Source organism: Malaclemys terrapin, chromosome 10 (genome assembly GCF_027887155.1).
Source record: "Malaclemys terrapin pileata isolate rMalTer1 chromosome 10, rMalTer1.hap1, whole genome shotgun sequence".
Classification (NCBI taxonomy): Eukaryota; Metazoa; Chordata; order Testudines; family Emydidae; genus Malaclemys; species Malaclemys terrapin.
The window spans coordinates 12,121,972-12,145,151 of NC_071514.1; the positions used below are offsets into that span (position 1 = coordinate 12,121,972).

At 39.3% G+C, this 23,180-nt stretch overlaps 1 protein-coding gene and 1 long non-coding RNA gene across 6 annotated transcripts in view; both read right to left on the reverse strand.

Moving 5' to 3' along the window:
* CHD2 (chromodomain helicase DNA binding protein 2) overlaps window positions 1-1,412 on the reverse strand; it is an 80,133-nt gene extending 78,721 nt beyond the window's left edge. For 3 of the 5 annotated variants that reach the window (XM_054040960.1, XM_054040958.1, XM_054040957.1), the window contains exon 1: window positions 340-1,395. The gene's annotated coding sequence lies outside the window, so the exon portion shown is untranslated. Of the gene's footprint in view, window positions 1-339 lie in introns of all 5 variants that reach the window. The other 2 variants (XR_008446378.1, XM_054040959.1) reach the window with 2 other exon arrangements.
* Window positions 1,413-3,412: 2,000 nt separating this feature from the next.
* Window positions 3,413-18,923, reverse strand: LOC128844438 (uncharacterized). The gene is made up of 5 exons (XR_008446474.1): window positions 18,529-18,923; window positions 15,819-15,893; window positions 14,919-15,010; window positions 10,853-10,914; window positions 3,413-3,819 (listed from the first exon to the last, which is right to left on the reverse strand). It is a non-coding gene; the product is annotated as an uncharacterized LOC128844438 (long non-coding RNA).
* Window positions 18,924-23,180: the final 4,257 nt, after the last annotated feature.

Sequence of the window (23,180 nt, forward strand, 5' to 3'; positions counted from 1 at the left end):
CTGTCAAAAGTTGAAAGAAAGGTAAGGTCCCAGTTTGTTTCATTGGCTTTCGTTATCAAGAACAAAGTCCTGACGCTGTAATGATAGTTATAACAATACACAACACTGATCAGCACAGGAAAACGGACATTTAAAACAATAATATTCATTTTAAAAAGAAAAAAATTGGAAGAGAAACCACCCAGAGCAGCATCCTGCAAACTTTCCCAAAGTAACAGAGGAAGCAAAAATCTCTGTATTTTATTGCGTCATTCCCAATACAGCTCAAATCGGTCGAAAAGTCAAAGTACTCAAAAACGGCAGAAATCTGAAAAATAATAATATTGATTGCCCACCTACCTGATCCATGCACCACCGCCAGGACCAAGCCGATATTAGTTTCGGGTAGTGGAAAAACATCAGATGCAAAATATTTGGAGGTAAAACGACAACGATATATTTTTAGATAATAAAAAAATAAATAGATTCTAATCCCCAAAACTATACTGCTGTGAAAGCAAAAGCAGCGATAATTAGTACAAAAAATGTCCGGGGGAAAAGCTCATTAGGAGAGCGCACAAAAATGGAGGTACGCCATGGCTTCTAAGCTGGAAAAACAACGACCTGGGCTCTCTCCACGGCTTCTTCTTTCCAGCAAGGCACGAAAAGAGAGCCTCCAAAAGCTGCTTTTCTGCCCGAAAAAGGCTCAGTTAGCCCCCGATTCGTGCCTAGAACAGGTAAGGGGCTCTGGGGGCCCCCTGAGGCTGCCCAAAAGTTAGGGAAAGTTGCGTAAAGTGTTGGGAAGGCACGGAGCTCAGCGCGCTCTCTCTAAGGCACAGCCGCCATCTAGAGCTCCTTCCCAGCTCTGAGCTCTGCCTTTGATTGACACTCTCTACATTTACCCCACAACTCAGGTGATGTACCATAGACCCACCCCTTCATTTCTACCAAAAAAAAAGAGATAGCCTCTACCTAAAGGGTGCCTGCCACCCCCCACATCCTTGGCTTCTTCAAACCACCCCATCTGAGGGGGCACCTTAACCCCATCTGGCTCAGACACCCTTTTCAAGCCAGAAAGAAATGTAATTTGTTTCTTTTGTTTTAAAGATTTGCTAAATATTTCAGTCCATGGGCTAAAATTACTTCCTCCCTGGACAGGAAGTGGTGCTGTAACAAGCCATTTTGAAAGAATGGAAGAGGGACTAATAGCCAGATTTGAGCAACAGCCCTCCTTGGAAGTCAACCCCACCCAATGGGTAGCAATTTTTTTTTTAATTCAATCAAAAAAAAATCTTCAATCAATAATCCTTTCCCTTGTCACTCAATACCTATAATTTAAGATTGAAAAATGGAAAGTCACTACACCCTAAAGAAAGCAGTTTGACAGTAACCCTTTCAACTCAACAGCGCCTCCCTAGTGGTTCTTGAGAAGAGCAAAATTAAATAGCTTTGTTATTTTAATTCATTAACCGAAGAGACTATTGCAAAAAAAATATATATATATATAGCACCAGGTTGAGTATTGCCCATTTCTTAACCCATTAGTGTTTATAATAGATCTTAACATCCTAAAGTGGACTTTTTACAGTAATGTAGAATTCAAGGTCCAGAATTAGTTATTCATTACAAGCCAAGTAAAATCTCAACTACTATGTCCTGGTAGAGAAAACACCACTCATTGAGGAATTGGAAGGGATCTAAGCACAAGAGATGCCCTTATGCCCACTACTCCTCCCCCAACAAGCAAAAGTGATAACCAACTAGAAGCATCACCTAAGCTTTTCACACATTTATTATCCATTTTACAAGATATTGGCATCAGGCATCAGTGTTCAGACTTTCTAGTAATGTTTTGATTGGGGCTTTATACTAAGTGTATCAAAAATGGTACACTATCCCAACCAATGGCCAATAGCAAGTTCAACCAGTAAAACCCAAGTTATTTTCTTTCAGCTCCTCCATATCCTTCCCATTCTTGCCCTCAGTCAATTCACCCTCTCTTCAATGCAGTAAAATGAGGGTTGTGTAAATTTGATGTGCTATACCAAAATAGTGCAATATTGACTGGTGAGTGATTATATAAATATAGAAGAAAGCTAGTGACCCTCTGCGCACACAGCAAATTAAAAAAATAAATTACAATGTAAAAAGAGCACTAATTTCAAACTGAACTTTAACAGTACAAAGAAAATCTATTAATTTGAATACTCAGTCTTTTTTTAGACAGTCTAATACTCAACCACACCATATAATAAATGGCAGAAACAAGACTGGCTAGGTAAGTGTGTACATTCAACACTGCACGATTAAAGAGTTATGAACAGCCATTATCATATGTTAAGAATGAAGATTTCCAACAATTTATCTCAATGAATGACAGCTAAACATCTCTCATGCTAAATCTACAATATTTCTCATTTGGAGATCCCTTTTGTCCAGATTACCTCAATTAACACCAGGTCTGTCCTGGTATTCAAATGTGAGGAGAAAAGTTGGGCCACCTGTTCAAGATGAAATTTAAGTATAAAATTGTCTCTCTGTAGCCAACCCTTGACCAATAACATACATTTCTTGGAAGTGGCAACGTGATTTTTGAACAATAACTGACTTTTAAAAATACTACTTCACATAGGTTAACTTTGATCTTTCTTGTTACTAGATAAAAAACACCAAATAACTCCACTTAACACTTATTTGTAAGGAATTATTAAGTCAACAAGAAATTCACAGTATACAGGATGGCCATGAACTGTATTGGACACTTGCACAGACTAATTCTAATCCATTTTAAATAAATTGGTTTAAACACTCATTAAGCCAAGGTACTCAACTCCACAGAAGTAAAAAATTTTAGAATGGTATAGGGGGTTTTTTTTGTTGTTGTTTTTTTTTTAAATCAATCCAAAATGTAACAGAAGTTTCCAACACAAAGCACATGAAATTTAGCAAAGAAGTTGTTCAGGCAACTCATTTGAAGTTCACTATAAAGGTTTTGTATACACACCCTTCCACACAAACAACAAAAACAAAGATAGTTCAGGATGACCCTTCACTGCAAACCAGTGACCATGCATTTTATTGCCTAGTTTGCCAATATATTTGAAATTTGTACCATCCTATGATAGCTTCACAAAGTTTAACAAAAGGACTTTGACAACTGACCAAGTACTGAACAAAATAAAAAAATTGAACATTTTAACTCCATGGATAACTAAAAATAAAATATTGGACATTGAGACAAACTGAGGAGTCTTTGAAACCAAATATAGCCATATTTCAAATGAAGTATTTCATAAAGCTTACAAAGCCCTCAGTATTTACCAGCTTTAAAAATATTTCTCATTTTCAGAGTCCAGTGATCAAAGAAATTGAATGCACCTAAACATCAATACATTCCAAGTATTTTTCAGCCAGGAAAAAGACAAACCAAGAATAGAGTGTAAAAAAACATTTATTAAATACGTCACTTAAAAATAGCATAATAATACATTTGGCCCAAATAGGTAGCAATAGACCTGATATCAACTTCGTTCCCCTGTTAAGTATACATTTCTTGGAGTATAAAAATTTTGCCACCCATCCCTCAAAAACAGATCCATTTTCTGTACACTTGTACAACACCCTTCAGAAATTCAAGTCCATTTTGGTAGGATGATCACAAACCCAAATCTTCTCTGGTTTAGTAACATTGAAGTCCATGTTAAAGTGTCCCTGTCTTGGATGGATATATCACAGCACTCATTCATTAGTCCATTTCCTCAACCTCTCAATCAACAGTGGAACTGCCATCTTGGTTTCCCATTCGTAGACTCCATTTGACACTCTTCATCTGACTTGACTCTTTATAAAAAAATTAAAAGAAAAATGCTGTTGGAATATAGATAATTTATCCTTAAACTAAACAGACAACATTCAACTATGTACCTTGAAGGCATTTTAAACATGAATTTTAGAACTAAGGCTTCATGAATTTGATTGAATATAAATTATACATGCCAGGACACATGCTATTTTCACCAACTAACATGGGCAACATGACATGTAACAGTTTCCAAAAATACAAATAAATACTACAGGGAAAAGTAAGAGTTCAAGAAACCTTTTGAGCATAATGAACTCAGTACTAAAATTTTGCATAGGGAACTATTAAATACAATACAGAGAGATACTTTCAAACAGAGGGATTTTACCTCTGATGACAAACTTTACTGGATTGACCTATCCACTAAAGTTAATGTAAAACACAAGTACTTCTAGCCAAACAGTAATGGTCTCAAATCAAGTTGAAACTAAGCTTAATTTTTTGCTACTAGATGAAGTTTTCAACGATGTCCCTCTCTCTGCTTAAAACACACAAGTAATCAAACATAATAATGCCAAAGGTATGAAAGCTAAGTTACTATATGAAAGTGTTGATTGGAGTCAATAGAAATTCCTAAAGTTGTGCCATCTTGGCTCTAGTCTTCTAGTCTAGAAAGAGAAACACCTATGGTGATGGTCATTTTAAAGAGACCAAATATCAGAAAATAGACGGAATGGTCATTTCAGGAGCTACTGGATGAGCAAATGTGTCAAAATCAGATGGAAATTATGCAAATTACACTGCTGTGTCTCATTGCTTTCAACACAACCAGCATAATGTCTCTCCCCAATCATGCTTCCTCCAGCCATGTACTCAAAGTTTGCTCTTCATAAAGCCGCAACAGGGCTTAAGGCACCAGATCAGTGACAAAGTTAGAAATGTCCAGATGAAGCATTATTGTGACTGCCATTAGAAGTGGGACATTTGGCCCAACAGATCAAGTTATCTTGCCTCTTGACTTTAAATTACATCATTGCTACTGAAACACAAACCAAATGTAGTCCAAAGACAAAAACTAATGTACTTTTTTAAACTGCTATTTGCACCCATATAAACATACACCTTAAGTACAGGAAACAACTAAATGGCAGAACAACAACAAAAACTCAAAAAGCCTACAAGCCAGCAACGAAGTGCTAAATGTAGGCAAAACCCTCTGAACTGTACAAGAAATGGTTTTCAATAATTGTTTCCTCAATAGTGAATTTGCATTCTATCTTTACATTTGTGACCTTTTATTTCCTTCTTTCGATTTATTCTTTTGAATGTGGCTTTTTAACTTAACACGCAGTTTAATTTTACAGCCAATTCTACCACTATTTGGTCCCCTTAAAAAAAACCTCCAGGCATAATCTTTCCAGGTAAGAAAGGCTGCAAAAATTAATTACAAAAAAAAAAAAGACAGTAGAATTGAGCGGCATCATCTAGTGTTTTGCCTCGTCATTCAAGTGCCACTATTCTCATTTCAAAACATCCTGTCAAACTATGAAGTCCTTATAGCAATCTGTTCCGGGTTAACGATTTGCCATTTACCGTATTTCATATCCCAGTATTCCTATATGGATGAACTGATTTTTCCTCCCATTTCAGATAGATGGAATACAGGAGCGGCTATTTCAATTCAACTTTTAGTTGCATCGTATAGGTGGTAAGTTGAGGGTAGGCAGAATATTCAAATCACAGGGTCTTCCGATCCTCAACCTCACATACCTCCAGGTTTTTTTGGTTTTGTTATTGATTTGTTGTGTTTTTTAATTCAAGTGGTATTTCTTCTTTAGTGGGGGGTAGCAATTTTTAACTAAGTCTCTAAACTGAAAAAAATTACTACAAATTTATTATGTATCATATATTGTACATACTAATTCAGATTTAAACCAATTTAGGCACTTGGAGATTAGTCCATGTTTCAAAATATTTTTAGGAACTAATGGAATCTGATTAAGGCACCAAAATATAACATAACCACACTGTCAAATATGGTCAGTGAGACAATATCCTTTATTGGACCATCTTCTGGTCCAATAAAACCCACCTTCTCTCTCTAATACCCTGAGACTAACACTGATACAATTCTTGCCAGTGTCAAATATTTGGGAATGTTGGGGTGAGTGAAGTGGATATTCAATACATAATGAAATTCACCAAGTTTCTTGTTTCTTTTTATGGTTACTGCTTTTGTTGTAAGAAGCAAGGGAAGCCAAGTGTTGAACTGATAACCACAGTACACGTTTGTTTTTGTTTTTTGGCAGTTCAACCCATGAAAACCTACTTTTGTTGGGTCATTCCACTGAGTGCAAAGCAAATGTAAGTGACAATAAAAGAAGGCTAACGGCATTTTGGGCTGTATACGTAGGGGCATTGCCAGCAGATCAAGGGACGGGATCATTCCCCTCTATTCGGCACTGGTGAGGACTCATCTGGAGTAGTGTGTCCAATTTTGGGCCCCACACTACAAGGATGTGGAAAAATTGGAAAGAGTCCAGCAGAGGGCAACAAAAACGATTGGGGGCTGGAGCACATGACTTATGAGGAGAGGCTGAGGGAACTGGGATTATTTAGTCTGCAGAAGAGATGGGGGGGATTTGATAGCTGCTTTCAACTACCTGAAAGGGGGTTCCAAAGAGGATGGATCTAGACTGTTCTCAGTGGTAGCAGATGACAGAACAAGGAGTAATGGTCTCAAGTTGCAGTGGGGGAGGTTTAGGTTGGATATTAGGAATAACTTTTTCACTAGGAGGGTGGTGAAGCAATGGAATGGGTTACATAGGGAGGTGGTGGAATCTCCTTCCTTAGAAGTTTTTAAGGTCAGGTTTGACAAAGCCCTGGCTGGGATGATTTGGTTGGGGATTGGTCCTGCTTTGAGCAGGGGGTTGGACTAGATGACCTCCTGAGGTCCCTTCCAACTCTGATATTCTATGAAAAGACATCAGCCCTAAGGTATCTCTGCTTGGTTCAGCCATATTTGGTTGTACCAATGAGTTTGCAAACAACTGACAGTGGTAATCTGAATCTCTCATCTTGAAAATACCACCAACACTTTCAAATGCATACACTTATCTAAAATTACTATTTCTGTAACAAGATCCTGCAATGAAAGGAGTTACAATAAGAGGGAAGTATTAATAGCACTCAGTAAATAATTTAAAATAATTTGGACCCAATTCTTCAAACTACACAGCTACAACTGTGTGTTATGTTTTTAGAGTACATCTAGTAAACATTTTAACACGTTTTCCCAAGTTAGAGTCTTCCTCCAGTAAGACTTCTACAGTGGCTTTATGTTTGTTTATAAACAGTCACACTGATCATTTATGACTAAGATTCTTCTTTTCAGTACATTAAGCTTATGTTCTCTTTACATCCTTCTGTAGAGTCACAGCATTAGCCATCACTCTATTGCTCAAGAAGTTCTCTAACCTACTGGCTATTGTATTTTTATTTCTAATTAAACAAGATTTATATTTAGGCTACTCAAAGCCGTTTATACAATGCTTGGTAGGTTTCCTTCACTTCCTCAAAATATAGAAATGCCAATCTTTATTAACAGTCCACTGCAATACCTGGGTAAATATCCAAGCATCAAACAGATTTGAAATTTTAGAATTTCGAAATTTATCTTCTCTTCACACTATCATAATACATAATAACTTTTTGCTCTAATTTAGAAAGATGATTTTTTGGAGGAGTCCACTGAAACAAATAAAATTTCAGTCTTTTGTAACCAAAAATAAGTGTTCAGTTTTACCTCTTATGCTTGTCAAAAAACCACAACAGTGCCCTAAAGTACAGTTGGGAAGTCCAAACATGCAAGCATAAAATATACTTATCAATAACATGTATAGATAAAATACCTAAGTTATAAGATTCTTATTTCAAACAAAGAAGGCTAACTAGAAAGACTGTCAACTTTACATGCTTAAGACTTTTCCGTATATTAGAATTTTTTAAAAGTTACAACTTCACAACAAAGGAAAGCTATTTAAGAGGGAAATCCCAGTCGAGGTAAATGGGCAGGAACAAGTTCCGAAGTTTAGAACTTGAGGCTTTTACTTTGCCATGGGTTTACCAAAGCAAGTCTTCCTCTCAGATACAGAGCTGTAATGAACTTGTATATTAGTGCCACTCTTTCATTGTAGGATGTGGAAATAGGTGAAATTCTCACCCATACAAGAAGGTAGATCTTCATGGAGAACAAAATACAAGAAGGTCCTTCACTGATCTCAGAAGGCTCACTGTAGTTTTATCCAGTTAAAAAAATGTGGAGGTGTAAGCACTACAGGTGGTTTCCAAGGGAAAAACTAGTTGACTTCCATTGACATCCATATGAGTTTTACCTAGGTAAGGATAGGAATTTTTTTTGTTTGTTTTTTTAAAGGCTGTCTCGGGGATGAAAGACTATTAAACTAGACAATGAGCCGATCATAACTTTACACATTTGGAACTGTTGGGTTCTGATATAGGACACTGATGTTCATGATGTAACTTTAAATAGGACAAGGCATTGTTAGCTCAGGGAAGTTTTCTTCCAGCTTTCAAGGATTTATATTGTACCTGCAGTTAAGGGTCCAAGAATCTTTGGTCACATCTTATAGATCTAGACTGTTTTGAGGTTAAGTAACTTCTAAAAGGTAACTTTGAAATCAAGCTGAGGATAAAATTTGCAAACACAAACAGCACAGCACCTTAAAGAGTTGTTGGGCTAGATTAAAGGTAACAGCCCACATAAAATTTCAAAACATCATGTAGAGTACACCAACTCCAAAAAGAAGGTTTATGGTGAACTCAAATGCTTTTATTTCTTATTCAAGAAAACTTTCAAATCCAGATCACTAGCCCTAAGTTTAAACTTAATTTACAAACATTTTAAAAGGAAAACATTTTAAAGATAATTCTTCCTCAAATTAAGTTCAGGGCTTCTCTCTCTCTCTCTCTCCTAGAGATTATTACAAAGCACCATAAGGAACTGAATAACTTCCCAATGTACAGGGTAACTGGGATGTCTTCAACTGCTGCTGGAGAAACATAACCCTACTACGAGTTTATAATCCAAATTAGAGAAAGAAAATGGAGAAAAAGGGTATAGGGAAAGTTGGGGTGAAATTTAACTGTTGTTAACGTTAACTTTCACCCCTTTTCCATGACATACCAAGAATTATACAGGTTTCCATACTTTTAACAGAAGTTGAGACAGGACAAGAGCGCTGAGGAGGAAGAGAACACAATGGTTTCTGGTGGATAGCATGGCAAAAGTGGGTTTAGAAGAGTGAAGATTACTTGGAACATAGTAAGAGATATATTGTTCCATATGTAAGAAGCATTAAAAAAGGCAGCACAAAAAAGAGAAGACAAGTAGAGCGGGCAGGGTGCAAGGGAACCAAAGAAAAAGGGAATGATATGTAGTCAGTGAATTAAAAAAAAAGCAAGAAACCATATACAATACTAGTTGCACCTAAATTTGGCAGCAAGGTCCTGGTATTCTGCAGTACTCTAGTGTGGCAGTTTGGAGATTCTAAACATCTTAATTTAAATTAAGAACTACGGCTTTTAATGAATGAGAAGGAGCCAAAAGAGTATCTTTCTACCTCCAATTATTTTTATAATTAAAATAAAGTCTTATACCTCCTCCACCAATTTTCTGTTTACAACACACTCCAGGGGTTTGTCTAGACAAGGCAGGACTTTTGATTTAGTTATCAGTAGGAAGCTAGAAGCTTTGGCAGCCAGGGAGGCAGCAGTTGGGTTTTTGGCACCTGCGGAGGCATGGAAGGCAGTTTGAACAGAGAACAACATTAGCTGGATGTCTCTACTAATGTGAGGCACAATGAAACAGTCATTATCCTCAGGTTTCAGAGTTAACATCCTACTATGATGATGGAAGCAAGTCACACCTTGGAGCTACTAGTTCAGGCTGTCTGCAGACTAAGGAAACCACCACTGAATGAGTTAACTTTTCACATTTGGAAGATTATCTTCACAAATGAAAAAAATGTGTGTTAAATGCAAGCTTAAATTCTAGAGCACAGTTCTGCAGCAAAGTAAATTCCATGGCAAATTGTGCCACTGCATAAACACAAAATGCATTGAAAATTAGGGCAAAGATAATGTTATGCAGAGATACGGAGTCAACAAGAGGACTTAAATTTGGCCAGATAAAAGAAACTTGACTCTCAGTACCTGTTTTAAAGGTCATACAAAGTAGTCCCAGGGTACATTCTTTTTATAGCAAAATATAATTCAACAAGTTGTATTCCCATTTTCATCCCAAATGGTGGCTCTAGATATAATCAAGTCTTCTCTCCTACTCAAACCTGACAACTTTGCATTTTGACTGAACGGAGGACTATTCCTAAACTATTCCTATAAACTACTTGTTCAATGTGGTAGGTCATATCCTAAATTCACAGCATCCTTTGTAAAATTACAGATCTTTGGAATAAGAAGGGGGAAAAAGAGCTCTGAGTCTTAGAAAACTCCCTGGACATAGTTACTAACTAGTCGACTTAAGGACCCTTGTTGCTGTTGATAGGCGTGCACAAGGACAAAGCTTGGCTAATGGTATTAATAATAGGATGCTTAAGACATTCTTTCATTATGTGATTTTCTATTTTATACCACAAATTGAGACATAATATTGATGAAGTACTGTACTATTTGTACAAGGTAACATTTGATATATTGTAGTCTGTACAAATACAGATTTGATTTAATGTTTTATCCTTTGTTCTCATCAAGAAGTCAAGTCACAAAAATGGAAGACCAAGAGTGCCACAGCATTATACGAAAGATTTAAAATTGATTGAAAATACTATCTAAAAAGTGCATTTCATAACATCACCAAAAGAAGAAGAGTTCAAGACTCTGGTACTTTTAAATAAACCTATTTTTATTTAAAATATGCTTCAAGTCAATCAAGTTTAAGGACATTTTCAATCAAAACAATTTCAGCAAATTAAACATAACTATAAATCATATTTTAAATCACATGCAAGTATATTAAGAAAAATAACTTACCAATGCTTCAATCAACATCAGCTATTTTGTGCATCCTGAGATCACCACATTCCTCACCACATCTGTAGGGGAAAACATACATTAAAAAACACATTTGAAAAAAATCAAAACTTAAATTCACTGATTTTTATAAACACCAGAAAGTACCATCTTCAGCCCAGCACAAAGCTGCCACCACAATCCCATGTGGTTGGGGGGAGTATGTACCCAATAAAAGACAACCCAAAAGCATACAGCACTTGTCAGAGGACATGCCCTAATCACGATTTGCACCTCAACGTACTGCTAGGCAACCTGGGATGGCAAAGATCTTATGGAAACTCTTCCACAATTTAGAACTACCCTCCACACCCTGGATACATTAATCTCCAGTGACACATCACAGGTGCGATTTGAAAAGAGGCTATGTCTAGCACTTTTGGAAACCAAGTAAATGGGAAAACTAACCAGGCACCAGTGGAATCTGAAATGGATTCTTATGTGAAATGCCCTTATGCTTTCAGCCTACTTCTTCCACTTCATTCACTTTCTAAATAGTTTGCTAATTACCGAAGAACTGATACATGTACTATATTTAACTGCAGTATTAACCAAATTTTGCCATGCAGCCAATTTTCCTTGTAAGGCAGCTACAACAACATAGTAAAATTCTAGTTTTCTACATGTGGTCAGCTTCAGAACAGATTATCTCAGTAAGAGTCTATTGACAGCCCATATCAATAGGTATTAAAATATCAGTACACTTCTAATAGAGACAAGAAAGTAAATGGCTCCACCCACAACAACCCATAAAGCCTCCAGAAAGCAAACTAATACCAAAAACTCTTTGTGATTACAAAATTATAGAAAATTTTAAGTAAGTTACGCTTCTCAGCTGAGCCAATAATTGATACAGATACTGTCTGAATCCTAGATCTCCCCGATGACAAAGAACTAATTTAATTTAAAAATTAATAATAAATTTTTCAAAGACATTTAAGAGACTAAGGAGCATACGACTCATTGAAAGTTAACAGGATTTAGACTCCCAAATCACCTAACTTTGGTTAATGCTGGCCTTAATCTAAATTATATCAAATGAGTCTAAAATTCTCTTGCTAACAGCAGTTGACCAACAAAGTTTCTCCCACCACCTTCAAAATCTATTTTTAAGAGAAATGCAACATTTGATATGAATGTATTCATAATAAATTCCCACAATAGTTTTAATATTTAATGTATAGATTTCTAGATTCTGATATTTTACTTCATCTTTTTCCTTCAAGTTACTCCCTTTATTTATTTCCCCTTCCCACATCAGCTTTCCATTTTAAACACGTTTCAAATGAACTAGTTCCAACAATGTAATTACAATTTTGTTCATAAAGCCTGGTTTCTTTCCACACATCTGGGTATCAATCAAACTTGAGTGGTAACCAGTATGCAACTGACAGTTTACCCAAGTATGATACATAAGGAGTTTATAGGACTAAAATGTGTATTTAAATGTGATCCAACAGTATACAGCATTCAACAGTATTTGTTTTATTCAGTGTTTTTAATTTCTCAATCAGCCGATAGAGACTCTTCTGCAAAGCAACCTCAAATTTTATAAGTGTTATATAACAAAGATAAGTTTGTTTGTCCAATTGAGTGTTTACGTCTATCACTTCCCTCTTCAAAGAAAACATCTAGCACTAGAGACTTCTAAAAGGTAACTAAACAAAGCTATGACAAAAGGTTGAACTTGAAAGTCCAATCTTAGACACTTCTAATAGTGAATCACATTATCTAGGTTCAGAGATCATTTTTGTTCTAGTTTAAACATCTTGTTATTTTCATGACGACTCTACTGGGCGTTAAGTCATTTGGCTCTACTCAGGTTATAATGGCCCAGTCAAACACAGACATACCACAGTTCAATTACAAAGAAAGCAGATTTGAGAACATGAATGTTCTTTTAAAGTCAATACAATTTTGGAAGAGGAAGCTAACATTTGGTAAGCAGACAGTTGTCAAAAGTGTCTACTGGATGAACTGAAAAAGAATGTTCCCAGACAATGGCTCCCCTCCCTAAAGGATGGCATGCTATCAAACTCTAAAGATATCTTGTATGTCTAACGTGGTCTCTTTATTCTGCTGCAGTGCAGTCAAGGTGAGGCTCACTTGTTTTTAGATGTCATGTTTTCTGGTTAAATGCAACGGGGACTAAAATGATTCCAGAGCATAAACAAACTGTTTTATGGATTCCATGACACATTAATATGCTCTCAGGTGTCTGGAAGTGAGATCTTTCCTTGATTTCCTAGAGGTGTGAACTGAGTTGACTGAGGCCTATACAATGTATTTAAAGAACAGCTGCCAATATAGTAGATCAAAATATGTAAGATTTGAATTAAAGGGACAAGAAGTGAGGATCTAAACAACAGTCAAAATGATTAGAGAACATTAGAGACCATAGTTTTCACAATATATTCAGTACAAAGAAGGCCATGGTGGTACAGGATGAGTTCAAGGTCATTAAGATCAAAGGATTCTTTCCCAAATGCCCTTATAAAAGTGTTTGTTAACCAAACTGGGTCAACCTATGATGTCTATCGTATATTTGTATTTGTGAATAGGTCAACCATGACTGAAGATTTTGGATCTTAAAAAGGCTTGACCAAAGGAATAAAAATCATGAATTTCACAGATTAAATGTAAGAATTATCATCAGGAACTGAGTGTACTGTTCTACTATAATTACAAGCCTGTTTTTGGCTCTCTCATTGGTAGATTATTTGAGAGACCTGGACTTCGTAGCATTCTGTTCCAATAGACTGAAGATTCACATCAGGTGTCACATGCATCTTTTCAAAGATACCAGATAATTTCTTATAAGGACTCCCAATTCTCAAGTTTCATATTTTACAATTACATGACTGACTTGTTAAATTTTACACAGCATCCTCATTCAAAATTTTGTTTTCCTGCAGTCTGCCTCCACTGTAAGCTATATGACTGCTTCTCTATATAAATTAGTTTGATTTGTGTGTCATACTGGCAAGAACTCTCGGTGTGGGTAAAATGAAGACTAACTTTCAACTGCTACAAGCAGAGACACTTGAAAAGTTATATATCTGTATTTGACTAGTTAAAGCAATTAGCTGGAACAGGCTAAAATTTACCTCCAAGCTAGAATAGGTATCTGTACTCTATCAAGTGGGAGATCTTATGAGAATGGTGTTGATTTTTGTTAATTTTTAGTTTTATGTAAAACAGTTTTGGGGGTAAGATACATAATTCATTAAGATTCATTTTAGGATTCTCAGTTAATTTGAATCTCTTCTTCATCAAGATGGTCTTAAGATTTAATGACCTGAATTTGTATATTAGTATGGTAACCCACAAGAAGAAATCTGTTATTAATACAAGCACCAAGTAAGATCAACAATGCCGAGTTACATTTGAACCATGTTACCTTTTATCAATCTAAAAATGTCTCAAATTCAAAGGTAGTTGAAAATTAGTCTACTTAAGTTATAGAAATAACAAGGTATCTAACATTACTAGTGCTTTGGCTTCTCATTTTTATAGCAGTAGGATTTTAGATGGTAAAACATCCAAAAGGATTTTTTTTAAATGAAATGCATGAAAGCCCAAACAGAAAAAACTTGAAATATGATCATGAAGTAATGAATTCAGGAACAATGCATTCCTGAAGTTTAACTCAAACTTTATACATACACTTATGTGCTGCTGCATATGGAGAAACTTAGAAATATCTGCCTTGAGTTTCTAAATTCTTTACTTTTAATTTACCTTACTATGCAATATATTTTAGATGGTACAAACAGATCCATCTCCTTTTACTGAATGGACTGTCCCATAATCTTGAGAAAAGATTGTATTTAGAGGTCACGTCAAGAATATTATGAACTGTATTTAGTATGCACTAAAATTTGAATGCAAATCCTGAGCAAGACGCCATTCATTTACTGTGCTAAGTACCCTTAATGCCTTAAACAAATGCCACAGCATAAGTTTAATGCTTATTTGCTGAAAAAGTGAATTTTAAGAGATTAACAGAAACACTAATATTACATACCTATATGAACATTATAGAATTTGAACGTTTCCTTTTATTCCAGGTTTAATAGATCAGCCACTGCAGCCAAGAAACAGTACCCAGGTACAATCCTTTAAAAAAGGAACAAAGAAGTGTGTTTAAAAGATCAAAAGCTATCCAAAAGATTCCACCTACACTTCCGCCATAGGACTATCTAAATGTATTAGTATATTTCTTTAAACAAAACTTTCTAGTGATTGCATATTAAAGTTCTCATCTAAAGTATAAAACAAGCACATGGAGAGTAACATCATGGTACAAAATTAGAAATAATAAATGTAAATAAATTCTTTAAAGAACATTAAACGTTCAGGCTCTTCAAAAAAACAGGTAGGCCCCCGAGACACTTCTTGTTATTAGCGTGTACGTTGGTTATTCAGCTTTTGATGCCATGTTTAAAATCCACAATATGCCTAGGTGAACTTGTTTTTATTTAACTTTAGAATGCAGAATACAAATGACCTACAAAATTCAGTACATTTTTTCACTTAGGAAAATAGGGTAAATGAAATAGGAAGTTTTTGAAGTAAAGTGATGAGCTTTTTCACCAAAATTCAGTCCAGATTGTTATAGATTAATTCATCTTTTAAGCTATTAGAACAAAATTAATTTGACAGAATAGCTATCAAGCACACGTTACATGAAATTTTAAAATGGGGCATTTTTGCATCTTATACCTACATTAAAACATACCCTTCAAAATCCAGATAATTTTGTAGTGTACCCCATTCAATATAAGAATAAGACTTGCAAAACAAAGGTCACTTTTACCTTTCCTAGTAAAGCACAGCAGTAGACAATTAAACAAACCCCCAAGAACGAGAAAGTAACTGAAAGTGGTAATGATGCTGTGTAAAACTTAGAACAACCCATTCTTACCTAAAATATTAGATGTCTCCAATCCGCCTGGAAGCCAGCCAGCCATCAAGTAGGTAAACATTTATGGAGTTCTATCTTTAAAGAAAAGAAAAACAAATGTTACTGTTTTGCTTTTAAAAAGGTTGTAAATAATTACTTGTACAAATATAAAAAGAACAGCAATTTTTAAGAGTACTGAGTTAAGACTAAATCAAGACAGCATTGGCCATATATATTACTATAATCTCTGGCAACAAAAATATTGGTGTTTTTACATCTGAACACACTGGTGATGGGATGGGATTATGAAACATCACATGCACAGTCCATTTTTTTTTTGGCATGAAATGAGGTAAACTGCCTGCCCCCTCCCATTATTTTTATTTTTACCATTACCAGACCATTAACCATAAAGATGAAATCAAAACTGTAAACAGCATATATTTCATAAAGCAAAAGCAAGTAGTGTTTTTTGTAGTTTCACACAATCCTTTCTTTTACTCCATAAAATGCAAAAGCCCTTAAAAAATTTAGCAATGCAAAGTTTAATAAAATCCCCACAAACAGCAAACTATGATGTTAAAATGGCTGTCATCATCTTCTGTGAATTTTTAGCCACAAGTTATTTGATCTTTCCAAATGAGATATCAGCTTTTCCCTTTAGAGTACAGTTTTTAAAACTTGCAGCATCTTTGACCTTTAATCAGTCCCCAAACATTGCTCTTTAACACTATAAGCACCGCCAAGTTTGCCTTTCTTCAAAAGGCTTAACTTAACTGGTTGGCAGTTATTCATCCCCAATATTCCCCAGCCTAGTAAAAGCTCCACAGATAATTCTATGAAAAGTCAGTACTTTAAATTCATACATAATATTACACACTGAGGACTCCTACGTGTAAATTCAATTCTCAGTACCTGCTAATATAAATGGAATGCAAATCCTTTAAAGTAAAAAAAAAAAACGATTTAGGAAATAAGGGCAATTTTGTTTTCAAAACCAATTTAACTATTGAAGCTGAAACAGCATTTGAAGGAAACAAAGCATTCAAGCTTTTTTAAAAAAATCATTTATTAATGTGCTAAAAATACAGCAGACATTAACCTAGAACTTTCTTTTCAGCAAACTATGTCATAGCCTAATACTGCAGAGATGTAACTGTAGTTATAAAGCAATTACAATTCAAATCTAAAATGGAGACACAAACTTGTGTGCAAGATTAACACAATATTTTTAAACATATTAAAATGTTTTAAAAAAGTCAGCTTTCATTCTCATAATACCCAATTCACACAAGGGATATCATGAAACTGTAGATTTACCTTTCAACTGTTTTATTTGAAAAAGGGCACAAAGTCTTTAAAATCTTCTATGACTCAACACTAGATAAATTGCAACAAATATGGCTACATACCATCTCCAATTAATACAAGAGTAGCTACTTTATTTACCTTGTAATATTCTACAGTAACTTTTTATAGATCTGGTATTTGAACATTATCCTAAAACATATGAGTAATCATTAAATGTGAGCCAATGTGAAGCAAACACTAAATGTTCCATTTAAACTTTTCCTTTTAAAGGTGTTCAATAATGGTTATCACACAAGTTCTAAATTATAAAAACAGTTACACTTGAACAATGATCAAAACGCTATGCAAATAACTGCAGCCTGGGTAGCAGAAAAATGTACACATTAAATACCAAACACAGAATATGACACCTTAGCAAATGCTTTTTTTTAGTAACGACATATTTCTCAGTGTCATTTACAATTAGTTACTTTCACATATCAATCATTTTAAGTAACCAATTTTCCTCCTGCAGAACAGTCTAATTCACAATTGTAATTTTTTTTTAACCTTTAAACTGTAGAGTTGGCATAAACAAGGCTGTTTTAGAAAATGTCTAAGTTTATATAATGCCATTTTAACCACACGACTATATTACACTTGAATCTCAGACTTTTGTTTAAAGCCCTGTCTCCAAACTATTTTTTTTTTAGATAAATTAAAATTTTAATTAACTGTTTCAGTAAAGTACTGAAGCAGTCTTCTGCAGCCTGCTTTCGCTCACTGGTGCGGAAGGAGTTAAAAGCCAACACCCCACAAAAAAAAACAAGTTTTATTTTTAAGAAACAGACATGGCGCCTTTGTTCTTACAAACTAGGGAGACTGATCCCCTTTTCAGCAGCAAGGGGCAACAAATGCTCTTCACAGAACTATTTGAAGACCGTAGGACTGGGGGCTAAACATACAGTAAAGTCTACAGCCCCCACTACTCTTTAGTGTTGCATTGGAGTTAGTAACTGGTCTGCAGATGCCCCCTTGCCATGGTGCACTGGAGACGGACTGGGCTGCGCCCCCTCTCCAGTAGTGCTGCACTGGGGCCCAGGGACTGGTCTACAGCCCCCCCCCCCCCTTAGTACTCCATGTGGGGACTAGGGGCCGGGGCGGGGGGGAGCTCTGCATACCGAGCACCGCTCGGTGTCTTTAGGGAGCTCGCAGAGGTGGGCTCCCTCCGGCTCTGCAGCACCCCGCGGCCCCCCAGCGCGAGAGACGCCCCCCTCAGTGAGAGGGGTTGCAGCGCGGGAGGGTGCTCGCTGCCGGCTCTCCGAGCCTAGGGCGGGAGGAGGGGGGCAAGGGTTCTCCCCTCCCCCTCCCGGCTCCAAGGACATTTTGTTTTTCCTCCCAAGGACAAAGAACAATGAGGCGAAGAGACGGCACCACTCACCAGCAATGCGGAGACCGGCGGCGGGCCGGGGTGGGGAGAGCCGTTCCCCTCCTCACCCTGCCGGCGGCGGCGTCCGGCTCGCCGCCTGCCCGCCCGCCCGCGGAGCTCGAGGCGCCCACAGAGTTTCGCAGCCCGGCGCCATCGCCCTCCGCCTGTCCGCAGCCCCGTACGGAGCTCGGCTGGCCGTTCTCCGTCTGCCCGGAACCCTTGAGTGCCGGGCCCGAAGTGGCCCGCGAGGCCGGCGCCCAGGTGCCTCCCCGACTCCGGCGAACCGAGCGGCGGCCGAACCACCTGCGAGCCCGGTTGCGGCTGCCTCCCCGGCCATCTTGTGCGGTGTGTGTGAGAGAGAGTCTGTCTCTCCCGTCTTCTCTCAACTCCTTCCTCCCCTCCCCCCCCGCACAACATGGCCGCCAGAGTCAGTACTCACTGCGGCGGGGAAGGGGCTGGGCCTGCGCTTCTACCCCCTGCCTACCGCTCACCCCCCCTTCCTGCCTTCTGCGCGTGCGCCAACCACTGCTCTCTACTGGCCGCGCTGCTCCCTCCCCTCCGGGCCCAGCGCGCGCCGATTCCATTGGCCGCGCTCCTCCTACTTTCCTCCTCCCATCCTGGCCCCGCGCGCAACTCAGCCGCCGCTTCCTATTGGGCGCGCTTCTTACTGGTCTTTCCACCCCCACCCGCTCCACCGCAACCTCAACGGTCGCAGCACAGTATGGTGAGCGCGAGCCGCGTCTGCCACTCCCTATTGGCTCCGCTCCTTCTCTCGCTCCCCCTCCCATCACCCAGGGCCTCGCGCGAGTCCTGCGCCCCTCTCTGAATCCATATATAGACTCTGCTTGGGGGAAGCGAGGGGGGAGGAGCATGTGAACCGTTGTGAGTGGTCGGGCTGCTCTGAACGCAGGGGTCAATGTTACCGGCTAAACAACACCTCCGGGCCCGCCCCGGTCAGCGCCACGAAACCACCTCCTGGCCTGGCCCAGCACAGCCATCGCCCCCGACTCCAGCCAGCGCCACAAACCCACCTCATGCCCCAACCTGGGTCTCTCTCCCTGCCCTGGCCAGTGCCAGGAAACCACCTCACTCCCTGGCCCAGCCATCGCCCTCTACCCCAGTCAGTGCCACCAAAATCACCTCACGCCCCAGGCGTTGCCCCCTACCTTGGCCAGTGCCATTGGAACCACCTCGGGCATCGCTCCCTACCCCAGCCAGTGTCACCAGAACCGCCTCATGCCCCACCCCAAGCATCACTCTGTACCCTGGCCAGTGCCATCAGAACTGCGTCGTGCCCCAGCCTGGGCATCACTTCCTACTCCAGCCAGTGCCACTGAAACCATCTCATGGCCCAGCCCGGCCCACGCATTAACCACAACCACAGCCATTACTACTGAAACCACCTCATGCCCCAGCCTGGGTATCACTCCCTACCCTGGCCTGGCCAGTGCCACCAAAACCACCTTGTGCCCTAGGCATCACCCTCTACCCCGCCCAGTGCCACTGGAACCACCTCACATGCCAGGCATTGTCCCCTACCCTGGCCAGTGTCACCAAAACCACCTCAAGTGCCAGCCCAGCCCAGGCATTGCCCCCTACCCTAGCCAGTGCCACTGAAACCACCTCACGCCCCAGCCCAGGCATCACCCTGCAACCCAGCCTGTGCCATTGAAAAACCACTTTGTGCCAGACATCACCCCCTACCCCAAACAATGCCACTGAATCCATTTCCCAGCCTGACCCAGGCTTCATCTACCCTGGCCAGTGTCACCAAAACCACCTCACTCGATAGCCCAGGCATTGCCCCATCCTGGCCACTGCCACTAATTCCGCCTCGTGCCCTGCCCCAGGCATCACCCCCTACCCCAGCCAGAACCAACTCAGGCCCCAGGCATTGCCCCCTACCCTGGCCAGTGCCACCAAAACCACCTCTCACCCCAACCCAGCCTGGCCATTAACCCCTACCCTCACCATTGCCACCAAAACCATCTTGTGTCCTTTCCCAGCCTGAGTATCACTCCCCCTCCCCCAGAATTTGGTCCATGGATATTCTCACTATTTTGTATTTGCGTAGCTTTGTCCCTTATCTTGTGTGAGTGCCCTCTGTGTTGTGAACTTTACTCTTTCATTTCTTATTTATTCCTAAATCACCTCCAAAGACTTTACAAATGAAAGAAAATTAACAATAAAAAAATTAAAAGAGCTTCTTTGCTCCTCACCTCAAAAAATGTCTACACTAATCAACCACTGTTCTCAGTGGTACCAGATGACTGAACAAGGAGTAATGGTCTCAAGTTGCAGTGAGGGAGGTTTAGGTTGGATATTAGGCAAAAACTATTTCACTAGGAGGGTGGTGAAGCAATGGAATGGGTTACCTTGGGAGCTGGTGGAATCTCCTTCCTTAGAGGTTTTTAAGATCAGGCTTGACAAAGCCCTGGGTGGGATGATTTAGTTGGGGATTAGTCCTGTTTTGAGCAGGGGGTTGGACTAGATGACCTCCTGAGGTCCCTTCCAACCCTGATATTCTATGATTCTATATTTCTATCCGTATTGAAAACTATTCCCATTTCCCTAATGTAAGCACAGTATTGACAGTCGCAAGTGTTCAACAATTATAAATCCAGCCCCTCAGTATCATAAGATTGTTTTAAAAATCATGAAATTAAAAAGCACCCAGGATTTTTTTTATTTGCCCTCTTATTTTTGACCCTTTCGGGGTACATATGCGTTATATTTTCAAGTTACTGTGAGAGCTGGAAATGTACTTTTTTAATTGGAGCTGAGATTCTCATGTATGCATGTGACTCTAGGAGCTGAGGTTTTAAGAAAACCATAAAATGTCACAAGAATTTGGATAAAATCATGAGTTAACAACATGGAAAACGGGAAGGGCCAGATCCTCCACCTGTGTAATTGGTTAGTGAAATGTCCCATTTCACATATACTCAGCACCTTCATTTTGAAGTGCAATTGGCCAAGATGGCTGTCTGTCATTTACTCCCAATTCTGATATCAGCTCTTGATGTCTAAAAAGTGGTAGCTGGGGCTCTCCCTTTCATCTGGCTGGAGATGGGCAGACCTTACATTGAAGCAGCTGGTTGGGAAATCGGTGCTCCCCTCACCATTCCCCTCCCCCCCCCCCCAACATCCCTGGCTCATTCTATGGCCAAGTGTTATGCAAATCAGACTAGAAGATCACAATGATCTCTTCTGGCCTCACAATCTTGCTGCGTCCAGATCACTTTCCCTTTAAATTCCTCTTCTGTGGCCTTGTGTTTTTTTAAATCTCCCATCCATCACCATGTTCCTGTGCTTCTGTCTTCCTGGAAGACAAACAGCAACAATCAAGTGAGTAATCACCCAGCCAGTCCTAACAATGGAAGCCTAAATCCTGGCCTTCAACTGAGATTGGTCTTCCCTCTACTTCTCACATACACACGTGTCTGTTTAACTAGCCATTCCTCTATCTGCCCAATTCAACACGTACCTATATTCAGCTATTCCTCTGCACACCCACTACACCTGGATTTAGCTACCTCTTCTTCAACATATGCATCCCCGCATCACACAGTACTCAGTTACATCTACGTTCAACTACCCTGTCCACTGATATCTCCCCTCAAGTGGGTTGCTGTACTGCTATCTCCTCACTGCATCACGATGTTTCCCTTTACCAGGCATGAAATATCAGAAAATATATAAGCATGCTGTAATGAGCATGTACTGCCCAGTTTGTTTGACATACAGGGCTTTTTCTTTCTTTTCTTTGTGCTTTTTCAGCCATTTAAAATTGTTTCAAGTTCTGTCACGTTTACAAAGTGAGATGGCTCATCCTCCATTTTGTGTAAGGAGGATGTAACAAGAACACCACCAATGCTAAAGAAGATTATGGAAAGTTCCGGGGGGCGGTGGGGGCAGTGGGGAGAGGGTTGTAGGGCCTTGAGATTTCGTTGCTTTTAATGGTACCCCAGCGATTCTATGACAGTGGAATCTTGGGCAGTTGGAGGCCAACTGTGACTTCTTAAATATCGGGCTCCTTAAACCTAGGAGCAGGAGGAATCTGGTTGGCTGGGAGGGCGTCAGATCACTCTTCGCTAACAGGTCTTTGAGGATGGAAAGATTCTGATCTGAGAGGAGTATTTTCTTCTGAGCAGATTGGATGGGCAGCACCTCAGGGGTGACAGAGGGAAGCAAGATGGGGTTCTTTCTTGAAAGAGGGAAAGAGCAGGGTGGAACGGTTAGCTCTATAGGTGAAAGAGAGTCAGATGTGCTCCCTTGTTGGGATAGAAGAGTGGATATTTTATTACTGCTTCTTGGTGGGAGAATATAGCAGCAGGACTGTTCTTTACAGATAGAAGAGTAGAAAGCCGGCTGTCTGGTGAACATGGAGGGCAGAAAGTCTGCTCTGTGGTTTTGCAAACCAGGGCCCAAATTCTGCAAACATTAGTGCCACTGAACTCAATGGAACTTCTCGTGTGCGTGTAGTTATTCATATCTGAAAGTGTTTGCAGGGTTGGAACCTAGATGTTTACTTCCTGGTAGAACATCAATAGGAAAGGAAAAGAAAAGACAACAGGCTAGAAAATATCCAGGCTAAAACAAGAATAAAACAAAAATAGGGCACAGACAAGAGTTGTTATTTACATATTTATTTGTAGCCGGGT